Source organism: Heterodontus francisci, chromosome 24 (assembly GCF_036365525.1).
Source record: "Heterodontus francisci isolate sHetFra1 chromosome 24, sHetFra1.hap1, whole genome shotgun sequence".
NCBI lineage: Eukaryota > Metazoa > Chordata > Chondrichthyes > Heterodontiformes > Heterodontidae > Heterodontus > Heterodontus francisci.
In genome coordinates, this window is record NC_090394.1 from 28394020 (window position 1) to 28412260 (window position 18241).

The window sequence follows — 18241 nt, forward strand, 5'->3', positions numbered from 1 at the left end:
GGATGAACGCAGTGATCTTGAAGGGTAAAATAAAAGCAAACTACTGCAGATGCTGGAAATCTGAAATAAAAACAAAAAGTGCTGAAAATACTCAGCGAGTCTGGCAGCATCTGTGGAGAGAGAAGCAGAACATTTCAGGTCAGTTACCCTTCATCAGATCTTGAAGGGTTGTAGGCCTAGAGAATGTTAGATATAGAGAGAAGATAGGTCATGGCGTGATGTGAAAACAAGAATGAGAATTATAAAATTGAGGTGTTGACAGAGCTGGGCACAGTGTGGGTCAGCAAGCACAGGGGTGATGGATGATCAGATTTTGGTGTGAGTTTGGATATGGGTAGTAGAGCAGAGTTTTGGATGTGTTTATAGAAGATGGAGGATGGAAGGCCAGCCAGAAGAGCATTTGAATAGTGAAGTCTAGATGTAGCCAAAGTATGGAGTAGGGGGTTTCAGATGGTCTGAGACAGGCTGGAGACAGGCGATATTAAAATGGTGCAAGAAGGCAGTCTTTGTGATGCAGATGACATGGGATAGGAAGTTCAGTTCATAGGAACAGGAGTAGGCCATTTAGCCCCTCAAGCCTGTTCTGCCATTCAATGAGATTGTGGCTGATCTGCAACCTAACTACATATATCCACCTTTGCCCCATATCCCTTAATACTTTTGGTTAACAAAAGTCTATCAATCTCAATTTGAAAGTTAACAATTGATCCAGCATCAGTTGCCATTTGTGGAAGAATATCCCAAACTTCTACCACCCTTTGCATGTGGAATTTTTGCCTAATTTCACTCCTGAAAAGTCTGGCTGTAATTTTAGACTATGCCCCCTAGTCCTAGACTCCCCAAAGCATAGATAGTTCCTTAACAACAGATATTCGGTTAACTGATCTATAATTCCTCGGTTTCCCTCTTGGACCTTTCTTGAATAGCGGAGTGACCTGCAAATATCCAATCTAAAAGGAACAGTTCTCAAATCAAAAGAACTTTAGATGAATATAGTTAGAGCATCTGCAATGTCCTCACTTACTTCCTTTAAAACCATGGGATGGAAACCATCTAGTCCTGGAGATTTGTCACTCTTCTTTGCAATTATTTTCTTCACTACTGTTATTTTGCTTATGTTAATTCTGTTCAGTCTCAAACCCAATTCAATATTAGTTTCTTTGGGAGTCTGACATGCTTACCTCTACCTCTACTGTAAATACTGATGCAAAGTTATTATCCAGCATGTCTGCCATTTGCTAATTTTCATAAACAATTGAAAATATCACCATTATAGGTGTGTGAAGGAATAGAGGTACAATAGGCTTGATTAAGTAGAATTTGGAAATAGTGTATTATGCCTTTTAGAGTTAAAGATTGAATAAATGGTTAGTTTTCAGACCTCACTGAAGTTCCCCTTTAAGATGGTAGAGTGAAACATTTCAAGGTCTCTGTTAGAATAGAATTGTTGTTACCAAGGACTTGGAAGATAAACACATACATTGAAATATCCTGTGTGACCTCAGTAAGAGGTAGCAATAATACTTAATTGGTTTATGGGGTTGTTGTTCAGACAGGTTGGCTCCGGAGGTTGCTGTGGGTACCATGGAAAGGGTAATTAACAATAAATGGAATGTACTCACAGAAAGAAGAGGTCAGATAAACACAATTATGAACATTTTGACCAGGTAAAAACTCGCAAACTGCAAATTCCAGTAAAACATTAACGATATAGATTTTAAAAGGAACACAAAAAAGTCACATTTAATGCAAAAGTCATATGACACCTTAGAAATAGTATAAAATGCAAGGTTATGAGGCAAACACTTAGAAGTGTTGTACCCTCAAGAATGTTTCTCAACTACAGGGCATTTAAGGTATAAGTTTACTCTAAATTTTGGTGGATATTCTGAGATAAGTTTGCTGTAACATTAGCAAATTCTATGTTAGAAATAAGAATATGTGTTACATCTCTCAGTAATATTTGATATTGTGATATACTTATCCACTTAAGAAGTTTATTGCTGTAAGAGGTTCCATTCCCATACCCCCTTACTACATTTCTTGGACTTCAGGAATTACAAAAACAAAATTTCACATGACACAGGGTCTGGCTTAACAATGAATTGTTGTTTTATTGAATCCAATAATATCCCTGATACAGACACCTCGATGGTTAGTTGAAACAGGAATAGAACAAAATTGTCCTCAATACAAAGCCTCCTGCAGTAACTTAAAATTGACACCTCAGTTCCCAGCTGAACCCTTCAGCGATTTGACCACTGTTCCCAGTTACCCAAAACAAAGTCACTACGACTTGGTTCAAACTTACAAATTTCAGGCAAAAACATTACGCTTTGTCCCAAAACCCTCAGACCAGTATCACTACGAACTGGCTGAACACAAATATGGGCAAAAACACAAAGCAGCTCGACGGAGTCTTCCTGATTTCTGCAACTGTCAGAGAAGGGGTGTGAAAGAGAGAGAGAGGGACAGAGATAAAGAGAGGGACAAAGAGAGAGAGAGGGATAGGGAGAATGAGAGGGACAGGCAGAGAAAGAGAAGTGGAGGGACAGAGAGAGAGAGAAAGAGAAAGACAGACAGAGAGAGACAGGGAGAGAGAGAGGGAGAGAGAGTTGATGGGGGTGAGAGATGGTCACAAAGAGGTGATACGGATTGACACAGGGAGGGAGAGATTGAATGAGAGGGGAGAGAATGAGATCAAGATCACACCTGACAGATGGGCATCTATCCGGATTCTCCACATCGCTACATCAAGTGTGCAGGCAGACATTGAAAACTTGTGCAAGCAAAAACAATGCCAGGTACTCACTAAATAGGCAGAAATGTGTTTGAAATTGCACTGTGTTTTGATGGCATTAGGTTGGCGATACATTTTGTACACAAATCAATTGCCCCCATGTCCGTGGCCGAGGCAATAATTTTGTCAAATGTCCATAGTGCAACATGTTGCTGCTATTCCCTGTTCAGGACATGTCAAAGTACTTTACAGCCAATGAAGTACTGTTGAAGTGCAGTCACAGTTGTAATGTCGGTAACATGACAACTAATTTGCACACAGCAAACTCCATGTTCTGGTCTTGTGCACCACAGCATGGCGCTAACAAACAGGAAGGCCCCTGTATTTTGCTGAATGTCCAGTGCAGAGGAGCAGGCATACATAAGGACATAAGAAACAGGAGGAGAAGTGGGCTGATCTGATTCTGGCCTTGTCTCCGCTTTCCTGTCTTCCCCACGCCTCCCCCCCCCCTTGACTCCCTTGTAATAAGGGGTCCGTCTGGCTCAGCCTTGAATGTATTCAATGACCCGGCCTCCGCTGTTGTCTGGGAAACAGAATTCTGGGGATTAGCGACCCTCTGAGAGATTGAAATTCCTCTTCGTCTCCGGCTTAAAAGGGAGACACCTTATATTGAAACTGACCCCACTTTCCAAGATCATGGGCTGCTTTGCCCCTCCTCGCCTGGCCACCGAATGCACCACCAACCCTTGAATACTGCTACCGCCTGACCCAATCCCCCATCTTTCCTCACTTACCAAGGACCACCACGGAAACAAGGACCAAGGCGCTATCAGGGGTGCCTGGGCCTCAACATACAGTCAGAGGATTGTAACCCGTCAGGTAATTAACTTAAAGTGTATGTGGATTTAAAAATCACAGAGAAATAGCCAGTGAGAATTAGCTAACAATGAAAGCAGATATTTACCAAACTAATGCCCCTACTTGCACCCCCTCCAGCCCAAAAATGGGCATGCCCAAATTTGTAAACCATTACAGGGTGGCACAGTGGCGCAGTGGTTAGCACCACAACCTCACAACTCCAGTGACCCGGGTTCAGTTCTGGGTACTGCCTGTGCGGAGTTTGCAAGTTCTCCCTGTGATCGCGTGGGTTTCTGCTGGGTGCTCCAGTTTCCTCCCACAGCCAAAGACTTACAGGTTGATAGGTAAATTGGCCATTGTAAAATTGCCCCTAGTGTAGGTAGGTGGGTGGTAGGAGAATGGTGAACATCTGGTAGGGAATATGAGTTTAAGGTAAGATTAGCATAAATGGGTGGTTGTTGGTCAGCACAGACTTGATGGGCTGAAGGGCCTGTTTCAGTGCTGTATCTCTAAATAATAAATTACTTGAACAGTACATTCATCCAGCATGCGGTTCAGATACTAAGGTCACAGAATTAAAACAGAAAGGCACTGATTAGCAGGTCTTGGCAATGATGGCTTCTGCTTACTATTGAAACAGCCACAAATTACAACCAATAAGGACTACTTGTCTTGTTTTGGTCTGTTGAGAAAAGTTGTTATCGATGGGCACAGAGCTGGGTTTGGACACTATGTCTCGAGGGGGTGGGGGGGGGGTGGGTGGCTCTTTCCACGAAATGGATAACGATAAGATGCGTCCATTTGCAAGAAGAAAGCTCAAAAATGAATTCAAGATGTCTTTACATTTTTTATTAAATAAAAGTATAAGCTCTGTGGGAAGCAGTCCAATTTAAAGAGTTCAGACTCAAATTTTCTTTTGGATTTTCATCTACTTTCTGTCTATCTTTTAAATGCACACAGTCATATAGTTGTATACATATAGATGTATACATTGTTATGGCCAGGTGAGAAGGGGGTCTCAGGCTCCCCTTTAACCCCTTCTCTGATTTGACCACAACAGGGTTTATCTTTTTTTAACACAGTGATTGAGTTTACCAACTCAGTGAGTGCTTGCTCCTGTTCCTCGAATATCATTGCCAAAGAACCAATCAGATAGGTTTTCTTGAGTTTCAACAAGCAAGATGTAAGTTTATTATCCTTCACACTCTAAACTGGTTAAAATTACAAAAATACGCTCTGCATTCATGCACACATTCACATGAGAGTCTCACACACACACAAATAGATTACAAAGAGAAGGAAAATAGCTTTGGTGGTTGGAGTAGAGTCTGGAATAAATGAAATTTAAATACAGTTTATCAGCCCCAGAGTCCTTAGTTGAAACTGTAGCCCTGAAGTCCTCGCTGGGCCACGTGCACGGTTCGAGCTTACTTCTCAGGCTCCGGAAGGCAGAAGAGGGGATGTTGACTCTAGTCCCCTAGGTGCTGGCTGTGGCAGTCTGACTGGAGAGAGAGAGAGCTGCTCTGTGGATGTCTTCTCAGTTACTCTTCTCTGCTTTTTGAGTGACAAAGCTTAGTTTATCCAGTGCTGCACAAGCAATCACATGACATTCCCAAACTATTTTTGTTTTAATGAGGTCCTTCTGGTAGTTTCTCTGATATTCAAGACTTTACCCCTCAAGCTGTCCAGTCACACTTGATGAGAGTTGGCTCTTTCAAAGTCAGTGGGTGTCAATTGCTGTTGATGATCATGTTAATAAAGCCACTTCAGGTAAATTAATCAGAGAGCATCCCATTGTTCTGGCTAGGTTGAATCAGTCATGTTGTCTCCAGTCTAATCCTTTGGTGTTTCAAGTGTAAATTTCAGTGGCCATCTTGGTTGCCAAGTTACTCTTTTTAAAAGAAGTTATTTGTAAGAATATCCAGCAAATGTCCAAGGTACCAACTGATGAAATTAATATTTCCCATTTGGCAGATAGGGTTTTCATGACAACATGCACTGCCTCATTTGTCCCACTTCACCAGTGTGACATCTTTCTGAACTGAAAGAGATTCCACTTCCTCACCATCCATCTGGTTTCCAACCATTATGCAGGTCTGTGCCCAAATCCCTGGCAGCAGTCATGATGTATTTATCCTATGCCAGTCCTCTTTGCCACCTTTGTTCCAAAGGCCTAGTCGACCCAATCTCTCCTCATACGTCAATCCTGCCATCCCAGGAATCAGCCTAGTAAATCTTCTTTGCACTCCCTCCATGGCAAAAACTGCTTTCCTCAGATAAGGAGACCAAAACTGCAGATAATACTCCAGATGTGGTCTCACCAAGGCCCTGTATAACTGCAGTAGGACATCCTTGCTCCTGCACTCAAATCCTCTTGCAATGAAGGCCAACATACCATTCGCCTTCCTTATTGCTTGCCGCAACTGATTGCTTGCTTTCAGCGACTGGTGTACGAGGACACCCAGGTCTCGTTGCACCTTCCCCTTTCCCAATCTATCACCATTCAGATAAAAAGCTGCCTTTCTATTTTTACAGCCAAAGTGGATATCCTCACATTTATCCATGTTATACTGCATCTGCCATGTATTTGCCCATTCACTCAACCTGTCCAAATCACACTGGAGCCTCTTTGCATCCTCCTCGCAGTTCACATTCCCCCCCAGCTTTATGTCGTCTGCAAACTTGGAAATGTTACATTTAGTTCCCTCACCCAAGTCATTAATATATATTGTGACTAGCTGGGGCCCAAGCGCTGATCCCTGTGGTACACCACTTGTCACTGCCTGCCACCCAGAAAAAGACTTGTTTATTCCGACTCTCTGTTTCCTGTCTGTCAACCAATTCTCAGTCCATGCCAGTATATTACCCCCAATCCCATGTGCTTTAATTTTGCACACTATGTGGGACCTTATTGAAAGCCTTCTGAAAGTCCAAATACACCACATCCACTGGTTCTCCTTTATCTATTCCACTAGTTAAATCCTCAAAAAATTTCAGTAGATTTGTCAAGCATGATTTCCCTTTCGTAAATCCATGTTGATTTTGTCTGATCCCTGTCATTGTTTTCCAAGTGTTCTGCTATTACATCTTTTATAATGGACTCTAGCATTTTCCCCACTACTGACGTCAGGCTAACCGGTCTGTAATTCCCTGTTCTCTTTATTTCCTTTTTTAAATAATGGGGTTACATTAGCTACCCTCCAATCCGTTGGAACTGTTCCAGAGTCTATAGAATTTTGAAAAATGACCAGCAATGCATCTATTATTTCTAGGGCCACTTCCTTAAGTACAGTGGGATGTAGATTATGAGGGCCTGGGGATTTATCGGCCTTCAATCCCATCAATTTCCCTAATACCATTTCCTGACTAATATTGATTTCATACAGTTCCTCCTTCTCACTAGACCCTATGTTCCCCAACATTTCTGGGAGGTAATTTGTGTCCTCCTTTGTGAAGACAGAACCAAAGTATGCATTTAATTGGTCTGCCATTTCTTTGTTCCACAGTATAAATTCCCTCATTTCTGACTGTAAGGGACCCACATTTGTTTTCATTAATCTTTTTCTCATCACATATCGATAGAAGCTTTTACAGTCAGTTTTTATGCACTCTGCAAGCTTACTCTCATAATTTATTTTCCCTTTCTTAATCAATCCCTTTGACCTCCTTTGCTGAATCCTAAACTGCTCCCAATCCTCAGGTTTGCTGCTTGTTCTGGCCATTTTATACTTCTCTTCCTTGGATCTAATACTATCCCTAATTTGTTTTGTAAGCCACGGTTGAGCCACACTTCCTGTTTTATTTTAGCGCCAGACAGGAATGAACAATTGTTGGAATTCATCCATGCGCTCTTTAAATGCTAGCCATTGCCTACCCACAATCAACGCTTTCAGTAACGTTCCCCAATCTATCATAGCCAACTCACGCCTCATACCTTCACAGTTTCCTTTATTTAGATTCAGGACCCAAGTCTCAGAATCAACTCTCCCACTTTCCATCTTAATGAAGAACTCTATCATGTTATGGTCGCTCTTCCCCAAGGGACCCCACACAAGAAGATTGTTAAATTATCCTGTCTCATTACACAATACCCAGTCTAGGATGGCCTGTTCCCTAGTTGGTTCCTCAATGTATTGATCCAATAAACCATCAAACTCTAGGAATTCCTCCTCTGCAGTATTATTGCTAGTTTAATTTAATCTATATGTAGATTAAATTCACCCATAATTACAGTTGCACCCTTATTGCATGAGTCTGTAATTTCCTGTTTAATGCCATGCTCTACATCAACACTGCTGTTTGGGGGTCTTTATACAACCCCCACCAATGTTTTCTGTCCCTTGATGTTTCTTAGCTCCACCCATATAGATTCCACATCAGGATTCTCTGAACTAATATCCCTCCTCACTATTGCATTGATTTCCTCTTTTACTAACAACACTGCTCCACCTCTTTTCCCTTTTTGCCTGTCCTTCCTAAATATTGAATACCCTTGGATTTCAGTTCCCATCCTTGGTCACCCTGCAGACATGTTTCCGTAATCGCAACTATATTGTATCCATTTATATCTATTTGCGTGGTTAATTCACCTACCTTATTATGAATACTCCGCGCATTGAGACAAAATGCCTTTAGGTTTGTCTTTTTAACATTCTTAGTCATCTTAGCATCATTTTGCACAATAGCCCTATTTGTTACTTGCCCTTGAGTTCTATGCCTTCCACTTTTGCCTTTTTGTTTGCTGTCTTTCGTTTCTATCCTTGTTTCCTCCTCCTCGGTCTCCCCGCTCAGGTTCCCACCCCCCTGCCATTCTAGTTGAAATCCTCCCCAACAACACTAGCAAACACCCCTATGAGGACATCGGTTCGGGTCCTGCCTGGGTGTAACCTGTCTGGCTTGTACAGGTCCCACCTTCCCGAGAACCGGTCCAATGTGCCAGGAATCTAAATCCCTCCCTCCTGCACCATTTCTCCAGCCACGCATTCATCTGGTCTTTTCTCCTAGTCCTATACTCACTAACATGCAGCACAGGAAGTAATCCTGAGATTACTACCTTTGAGGTCCTGCTTTTTAATTTAGCTCCTAACTCCTTAAATTCATCTTACAGGACCTCAACCCTTTTTCCACCGATGTCGTTGGTACCGACAGGTACCACGACCACTGGCTGTTCACCCTTCCCCTTCAGAATGTCCTGCAGCCGCTCCAAGACATCCTTGACCCGAGCACCAGGGAGGCAACATATCATCCTGGAGTCTCATTTGCGGCCACAGGAACGCCTGTCTGTTCCTCTTACAGTTGAATCTCCTATCACTATGACTCTCCCAGTCTTTTTCCGCCCCTGCTGTGCAGCAGAGCCATCTGTGGTGTCACGAACTTGGCTTTTGCTGCTTTCCCTTGGGAGGCCACCCCCCAACAGTATTCAAAGTGATATATCTGTTTGAGAGGGGGAGGATTCCTACACTACCTGCCTGCGCCTATTACTCCGCCTGGTGGTCACCCATCCCTTTTCTGCCTTGCAGCCATTACCTGCTAAACGTGCTATCCACGATGTCCTTAGCATCGCGAATGCTCCAGTGAATCCACCCGCAACTCCAGCTCCGTAATGCGGGTAGCCAGTAGCTGCAGATGGATACACGTCCTGCACACATGGTCGTCAGGGACACTGGAAGCGTCCCTGATTTCCCACATAGCACAGGAGGAGCATATCATGGGTGCGAGCTCTCCTGCCATGACTTCGCTTTAGATTACATGGTTATTCCATTTAATTTTAAAATACTAATAATGCTAGGGGCCTTGTTCCATGCCAAACACTACCCACTACAATCTAAAGTCCTTAATAAATTACATTAATTTAAAAAAACACACTTTAGTATACTAACCTTATCACTTAAATGGTAGGTTTAGAAAAAGAACTTTCCCCTGATTTTTTTTCAGAAGAATGAGAGGGTATCTCATAGAAACCTATAAAATTCTAACAGGACTAGACAGGCTAGATGCAGGAAGGATGTTCCCGATGGCTGGAGAGTCCAGAACTAGGGGTCACAGTCTCAGGATACGGGGTATGCCATGGTGGTGAACCTATGGAATTCTCTACTGCCGAAGGCAGTGGAGGCCAAGTCACTAAATATATTCAAGAAGGAGATAGATATATTATGTCAAAGGGATCAAGGGATATGGGGAGAAAGTGGGAACAGAGTACTGAATTAGACTATCAGCCATTATCATTTTTGAATGGCGGAGCAGGCCTGAAGGGCCGAATGACCTACTCCTGCTACTATTTTCTATGTTTCTATGTTTCATTCCCCTCACAACTTAGATTCCCTCCTAGTTTTGTGTCATCCGCAAATTTGGTAATATTACAATTGGTCCCCATATCCAAATCATTTATATAGATTGTAAACAGCTGTGGCACAAACACTGATCCTTGCAGTATCCCACTAGTAACAGCCTACCATCCTGAGAATGACCCATTTATTCCTACTTTCTGCTTTCTGTCTGTTAACCAGTTCTCAATCCATTGTGATATATTACCCCAAACCCATGTGCTCTAATTTCGTTTACTAACCTCCTGTGTGGGACCTTATCAAAAGCCTTCTGAAAATCCAATTACTGGACTTGAATCCACAACTAGCTGGGTGGTTTTCCCAGGGTTGAAATAGGCATTTGTGCAACTTGCTGACAAATGTTGTTTGATCCAGTCTACCACCTGTTTGCATGATTTAGTCCATTCCCACTTGGTGGTCTCTTTTGTCAGACCGCATAGGGGAGCAGATAGTGTAGTGAGGTCAGGAATAAAATGACTCCAGTATGTGACCAGTCCTAGCAGACTCTGGACTACTTACACCTATGTAGAATCTGCAGCATTTGCAATGGCTTCAACTTTCCATGGATCTGCTGACACTCCTTCACCACTGAACACATGACCGAAGAATTCAATTCTGCTTTCATTAAACAAGCACTTGTCTTTGTTCAAGGTGAGGTTACATTCTCTGAGACGTTGTCGGCATGTATGTAGGTGTGTTTCGAGTTCACTTTTGGTGCGGCCATAGATGAAAATGTCATCACTGATGTTCAGCGTGCCTTCAAGTCCTTGAAGTGCAAATTGAATCAAGTGCTGAAATACCTCAGCTGCTGAGCTGACTCCAAAGTTGAAACTCTTGTATCAGAAAAGCCCGATGTGAGTGGAAAATACAGTACATTACGGCCAGGTAATGAGGGGGTCTCAGGCTCTCCTCTTACCCCTTCCTCTTATTTGACGGCAACAGGGTTTTTTCCTTTCAAACAGTGATTGTGCCTACCACCCCCATGAGTGTTTTACCTTTTTCTTTTCCTGTGATTACGAAAGAACCAATTGGACAGGTTTTCTTGAGTTTAAACAAGAAAGAGGTAAGTTTGGTATACTTAACACTCTAACCGATTTAAAAATACTAAAAATATGCTGCACATTTACATGAGAATCACACACACACACACACACAAATAAATTACAGGAGGGAAAACAGATTTGGTGGTTTGATTAAAGTCCAAAGTAAATGGAACTTAAATACAGTCTGTAAAGTGGTTGATCCAGTAGTCCTCGGCTGAAGCTGAATTCTTGAAGTTCTTGGTTGATCAAGTGTATTTTGACTGGCTTGCTTTGCTCAGGGTTTTCCTGAAGGCAGAACCTGTAGTTGGCTCTCTTCCCGGTTGCTGGCTGTACCAGTCTGTAGGCTTGGAGGGTCCCCCAGTCGTAGACAGTTTTCAAATTTGATGTTTTTTGGGGAGAGAGAGATAGCAAGAGAGACAGGGGAGCAGCAGCCTTCTATGCTGCCGTACACTCAGTTACTGCCTGTCTGCTTGTTTGTGTGATAAAACCTCCAGTTTCTTCGGAGATGAATGGACAGTCACATGGTTCTCTCACGCCCCTTTGCTTTTAATGAGGTCCAAAGTCTAAAATCCAAAGCTTCTCTTCAGTGGGGTTGACAGTGTTTACCCCTGGTGGGACATTTCCATTTATCAATGCCTCTAGATGGTTTGGAATGTCCCGCTAATGAGGGTGATCTGGCTAACCTACTCCGTTAGCCAAAGCATTGTTCTGGCTGGGTTTCTTGTTAGACTTCCTGTCTCCATTTCAATCACCTGGTATTTCAGATGGTTGCTGCTAGTTCTTTTAAAAAGTTACTGTAGAGTTTTTTTAATTAAAAGTCTAATGCAAGTTTCTAACTGATGAAATTAATATTTCCCCTTTGGCATATAGGATTTTCCTGACAAGTAAGATATTTTGATTCTTCTGCAAGCTCGATTTGATGGTAGCCTGCATTGAGGTCAAATTTAACGAATGCTTAGCACCGTTCACTTTCTCTATGATGTCATCAATTGTTGGTCACAAGTGTCTTTCTCATTGTATGGCTTGTTTTGATGTTTGCATATCAATGCAGATTCTAATCTGGTTCTCACTCTTGAGTTTCTTGACAACTTGTGTGGGTGAGACCCAAGGGATAGTCTCATCCCCAACTTTCACAATAATGTCGAGGTCAAGTTGTCATTGAGGTTCCTTCTCTGTCTGTTTCCTAACATGAAATGTTATTCATCGCGTTGATGCACAACTGGGGGCACATTAGGGTCGACATGCAGCTTGCATGTAACAACTTTCAGCTTTCCGATACCAGTGAAGAAATCAGCATACAATTTGAGAATGTTTTTGTTATGCGTAGGAATCGCGTATGTGACTGCAATCATGTGCAGATCTGTTGCTGTGCGGAAAGAGATAAGCATGTTGTATTCTCCAGATATGACACAGAATAGAGTATTCGTTCTCGTGTCTTTGAATGAGACTGGCATTTCAAAAGTTTTGAGAATTTTCAGCGGTTTGTCACAGTCGTAAGGGAAAATCTTTGCATTCCCTGGTTTGCAGAGAATGGGGAAATCCTGAAGTTTGTTGAATGTTTTGTGACTCATGACATTGACAGATGCTCCTGTGTCTATGAGAACATCTACGTCTGAGCAGCCAATGGTCACTGTCACATGTGGCTTTTTGCTGTGTCTGAGAGAGAGCTCAAAAGTACATTCAGGTTCATCGGTCTCTACATTAGCTACATTCTTTCGCTTTTTTCCTGTGTTACGCATATGTGGCGCCCTTCTCTTGGTATTAGTCTTAGTAGTTGATTTTACTGATGAGCGACAAACATGAGCAAAGTGGTTTGGTTTTCCACAGGCTTTACACTGTTTACCAGTAGCAGGACACTCTGTCGAGTGTGGGTAAGCACTGCCACAGTGGAAACATTCTTTGGATTCGTTGCAACTCTGTTTATGAGCTGGCTGTTGTTGCTTTGTGGGTGGTTTCCTGGCATGTGAGCAATGAACAGTGTTCACAGGAGTTGAACTTGCAGTGTAGACTCAACTTCAGTAGCTCTGGATTTTGAGAGTGATGGTGATCTTGCTAACTCCAGCAGCTCTGACAGCTTTCTTTCTTTCTCAAGAGCTTTTTCGTGTATTTGGCTGGAGAGACAGGCTTCGATTATCGGTGCTTTGATTTCCTGTTTGATATGTTCAACATCACTGAAGTCACATTTGACTGCTAGTTGCCTCAATCACATGCAATAGTGGTCAATTGTCTCATTTGTTTCCTGCTTAATATGCCAGAAGACAATAGTTTGATGTATTGTAATAATCGTTTGGTAGTACAGAACTTGAGTATTGCTGATAATAGAGACATGTTTTCGAAGCTTTTCATCTTGTACTCATCAGGACAATCCGCAAGAATACCAGTATAAGGGAAAACAACAACTTTATACTGTATGAGAAGAGAGTGCTGATTGGTTGCCAAGTTAACTCTCACAGGTATAGGTGTAGCCATGGAGAATGCACCAGTTTACGGTGACTGACAGTTAACTGCCAAGCTTTGTTTGAAATTTAAACCAGGCAGTTTGACTCTGATTGATCAAGGCGTTGCCCTGAGGACTGAACCAGCGAATGGCTGTCAGTTATTTTGTTTAGCTGAAACAGGCACAATGTTTGCACATATTCTTTCTGTCTGCAAAGAACAGGGCCCTGTGTATTAATATTTGCAGCTTCCAGAAAGCACAAATGCGCCACACTGTGAGCCCTACTGACAATTTTAAATTGGTCATCAGTGTAATCCTTAGCACACTGAGGATTATTTAGCAAATGTTGTCCAATTGCGGAATCGCATCTAATGTTGTCACTGTGTTTTGAGTTTTGCAAGCACAGGTTAGTTATTGTATTTTTCTTTGATGTATCGCAGGTTGTCAACGTATGTTTTGCTGAGTCAGTCATTTTGCTCAGGTGTCAGAGTCTCAATGATCTGAGATTATAATTGCTTTGGTTGGATGGTTATTTTGGAGAGATCAGTTTGTGTGTATATACTGTACATGCTCCCTGTGTGTTACTCCAACACAGTCTCCGGCTTAAAATGCTGTCTGTAAAAGTAGACAAAAACTTTCCAAAAGATTTCATACCTGAAAGCAATGTTTTCTGTTTTTCACCATCTGTTCCATGGGTTCCTATATGATTCTATAGCAGACTTGAATGTTGCTGGGTTTCTGCTGAAGCAGTTACTAAAGCAATGCACAATCCTGTCCTGAAGTCTCCGAAATCCTGAACCTTGTTTTTTTTTAAGATTGCAATATTATTTACATTTTTAAATGGAGGTTATCTGTTAGACAAGAGATTAGTGTTTGAATAAGGACATAAGAAATAGGAGCAGGAGTAGACCATACAGCCCCACGAGCCTGATCTGCTATTCAATATGATCATGACTGATCTTCTGCATCAACTCGACTTTCCCGCCCACTCCCCCTATCCCTTGAATCCCTTCGAGACCAAAAATCTGTCTATCGCAGCCTTAAATATACTCAATGATGGAGCATCCGCAACCCTTTGGGGTAGAGAATTGCAAAGATTCACAAGCCTTTGAAGAAGTTTCTCCTCATTTCAGTCCTGATTGTTCGACATTGAGACTGTGCCCCCCGCCCCCCCCACCGCATGTTCTAGAATTCCCCAGCCAGGGGAAACAACCTCTCTGTATCTACCCTCTCAAGCCCCTTCAGAATCTTGTATGTTTCATTGAGATAACCTCTTATTCTTCTAAACTCCAGTGAATATGGGCAGAATTTACTCAGCCTCTCATCATGGAACAACCCTCTCATCCCAGAAACACCAATTTAGTGAACCTTCCCTGTACTGCCTCCTATGCAAGTATATCCTTTTTTAAATATGGAGCCCAAAACTGCACACAATACTCCAGGTACGATTGGAGCAAGACTTCCTTTACTTGTGTCCTCCAGTCCCCTTGCAGTAAAGGTCAGCATGCCTTCCTAATTACTTGTTGTACCTGCATGCTGACTTTGTGTTCCTGGTTCCAAGTCTCTCTGAACATCAACATTCCGCGAAAGCATTCTACAAATCCATCTTCCAGACTGCTGTTTGCCAATTTGATTTGTCTAGTCTACATGAAAATTGAAGTCCGCCACAATTATTTGCCTTTGTTACAAGCTCCAATTATTTCTTAATGCTCTGTCCAGCGGCATAACTACTGTTAGGGGGCCAGAAAACCCTCCCACCAGCATTTCCTGGCCCTATTCTTTTATTGCAAACCTCTGCCCATACTGATTCAACTTCCTGATCTTCTGAACGATGATCCTTTTTCACTACTGTCCTTATGTCATCCTTTACTATCGGAGCTAATCCTCCTTTTCCACTCTGTCTGCCTTTGCGAAATGTTGTGTACCCAGGAATATTTATTTCCTCACCTTTATAACCATGTTTCTAATGGCAATTAGATCCAAACCAGTTATCCCTATTTGTGCCCCTAGTTCATCTATCTTCTTGTGAATGCTTTGTGCATTCAGATAAAGAGCCTTTAATTTTTTATTTTTTAATCCTATTCTTTGTGTGGACCTTAGTGCATCAATGAATATCACTGTTAAATTCTCTGTTCCTTCCTGTCCCACTCTGCTTGTCTTTACCCAAATTGCTACACTACTCTGTTGCTTCAGCCTTTCTGTTTAGATTTCTAAATCACCCTTCTGTCAGCCTGCTTTTAGTTTAAAGCCCCATCCACAGCCCCAGTTATTCAATTCACCAGGACATTGATCCCAGCCCAGTTTAAGTGGAGCCCATCCCAACAGAACAGCTTTTCCCCAGTACTGGTGCCAATGCCCCATGAACCGAAACCCCTTCTTCCCACAGCACTGTTTGAGCCACGTGTTTAATTCTGTAATCTGCTTGACCCTATGCTAATTGGCATGTGGCTCAAGTAACAATCCAGAGATGATTACATTTTGAGGTTTTAATTTGGACCCTAACAGTCTCAGCAGAACATCATTCCTAATTCTACCCATGACGTTGGTTCCTATGCGCACCATGAAAACTAGATCCTCCTCCTCCCACTCCCAAGTTTGTCTCCAGCTGCGAGGTGATGTCTTTAACCCTAGCACCGGGCAGGCAACACAACCTTTGGAACTCCTTGTGTCGGCTGCAGAGAAACAGTATCTATCCCCCTGACTATACTGTTCCCAAGCACTACCACATTCCTTTTCACTCCCTCCACTTGAATGGCATCCTGCACCATGGTGCTATGGTCAATTTGCTCATCCACCCTGCACTCCTTGTTCTCTTCCACACAGTTAGCAACCACCTCCTACCTGTTTGTCAAAGTCAAGGACTGAGGTTCCTTTGTCACTACATCCTGAATCCCCTATATCTGCCTGACTCACAGTCACACCCTCCTGTCCCTGACCATTGACCAACTCTAACGTTCTACTTAACCAAGCGGCACAGTGGCGCAGTGGTTAGCACCACAGCCTCACAGCTCCAGCGACCCGGATTCAATCCTGGGTACTGCCTGTGTGGAGTTTGCAAGTTCTCCCTGTGTCTACGTGGGTTTTCGCCGGGTGCTCCTGTTTCCTCCCACATCCAAAGACTTGCAGGTGATAGGTAAATTGGCCGTTGTAAATTGCCCCTAGTGTAGGGAGGTGATAGGGAATATGGGATTACTGTAGGGTTAGTATAAATGGGTGGTTGTTGGTCGGCACAGACGCGGTGGGCCAAAGGGCCTGTTTCAGTGCTGTATCTCTAAATGAAATAAAATTAAATAAATAAATCGGTGTGAGTACCTCTCGGAATAAAGTGTCCAGGCAATTCTCCTCCACCCTGATGTCCCACAATGTCTGCAGTTCAGACTGCAGCTGAGCAACACTGAGCCCAAGTTACTCAAGCTGCATACACTTATTACAGATATGGTTGTCCATGAATACAATGATTTCACTAACTCCCACCTGTGCAATTATGGCGCAACATCTGCCCTGCTATGTCTGTCTAACCTTATTTATTGATTTATTTGATTAGTTAACCAGTTCCTAATTTAGTAACGTACTAGCAAGTTACTGTCTGAGCTTGGAGGAAAAAGAGGAACACTCACCAGCTACTGGAGGTAAAATAAAAAGAATCAAAAGCAACACCTCCTCCGCCTCTGCACCAAAATCCCGACTTTAGCTGTCAGTTTACAAAACACTCTGTTCCCCGAACGCTCTGTCCTTGAGGGATTTATGTACGGGAGGGTATATTTGATGTGACTCGTACTAACCAATTTTAGGTTTTGTTGTTGATCAGGATTGTAATCAGTTCAATTCAATTTGCAGGTACAGTGTTTCACCATATGGGTTATTTAAACGGATTGGAGTTCTAGGGCCAAGGCTACTGCCATTCATTAGAACATATCTACATTACAGAAAGGTATGTTTTATTTCCCTCTCTTGACCATGTTAATAACTCTAGTTAGAACATCACCTATTATGAAACTATTCTACCATCGCACTGCTTCTTCCTTTAACTGAGAGCTGAGAGAGACGTCTTCAAAGCTCCTGCTTATAGTTTTCTATGTTTGGGTGAGAGGAGACTCCATGCAGAGCAGGGGTGGTGTTAACTGAATGACTGACTCTGACTCTGTGTCTCTCTTGATGCTGCAGTGTAAGTGTTTCATTTAATGAACCAGCTAAAATTGGAGAAGTTCTGCTGAAGGACAATCTCGCTGAGTGTCTATAAAGTCTGGTTTGAACTCGTGTCCCTGTGATTGGCAATGCCAGTGTTTCATCCCTGGACTGACTGCAGTGGTACAAAAGAATTCATTTAACAGCTTGGCTAATGAATGCATCGATTCTTTTTTAAAAAATTGTTTAAAAAGGCAAATACACAAAGTAATGGCAATGAATGTATTGGATGGAACACAATGGGCCAGAAATAGATGAAGACCTCGATGGGGCAGCGTACAGGAGAACACTGAGATGCTGGGTGCATTGGCTGGCCTGTCAACCTCCTGAGACTGTCAAGGAGTATGGAGGATTCCAGCTCCAGGTTGGCAGAGTGCATTGCACGGTACTTGCCCTCTCTGCAGCCTCTGCTCCATCTCCCATTGTGCTGCAGACCCAGAGCCACTGTCACTGCTACCTCTCTATCTGTTGTTGCCTTTGTGTGCACAGGTACCAACTCTTCTGCCTTCCTTTTCAGGATGCAGCAACAGTCCCTGCTGAATCCAGGAACTCAACACAAGACCTCCAGAACACTTTCCAAAATTAAAAAAAAATTGTCATCAACTATTTTGCCTGCAATTTGGGTGCCTGGTCTTCAAGCATGTTACAACCTGGT

At 42.7% G+C, this 18241-nt stretch overlaps 1 pseudogene; it reads left to right on the plus strand.

Annotated features, from left to right (window-relative positions):
* The first annotated feature begins 15937 nt into the window (after positions 1–15937).
* Positions 15938–18241, plus strand: part of LOC137383603 (cytochrome P450 3A30-like) — a 32974-nt pseudogene continuing 30670 nt past the window's right edge.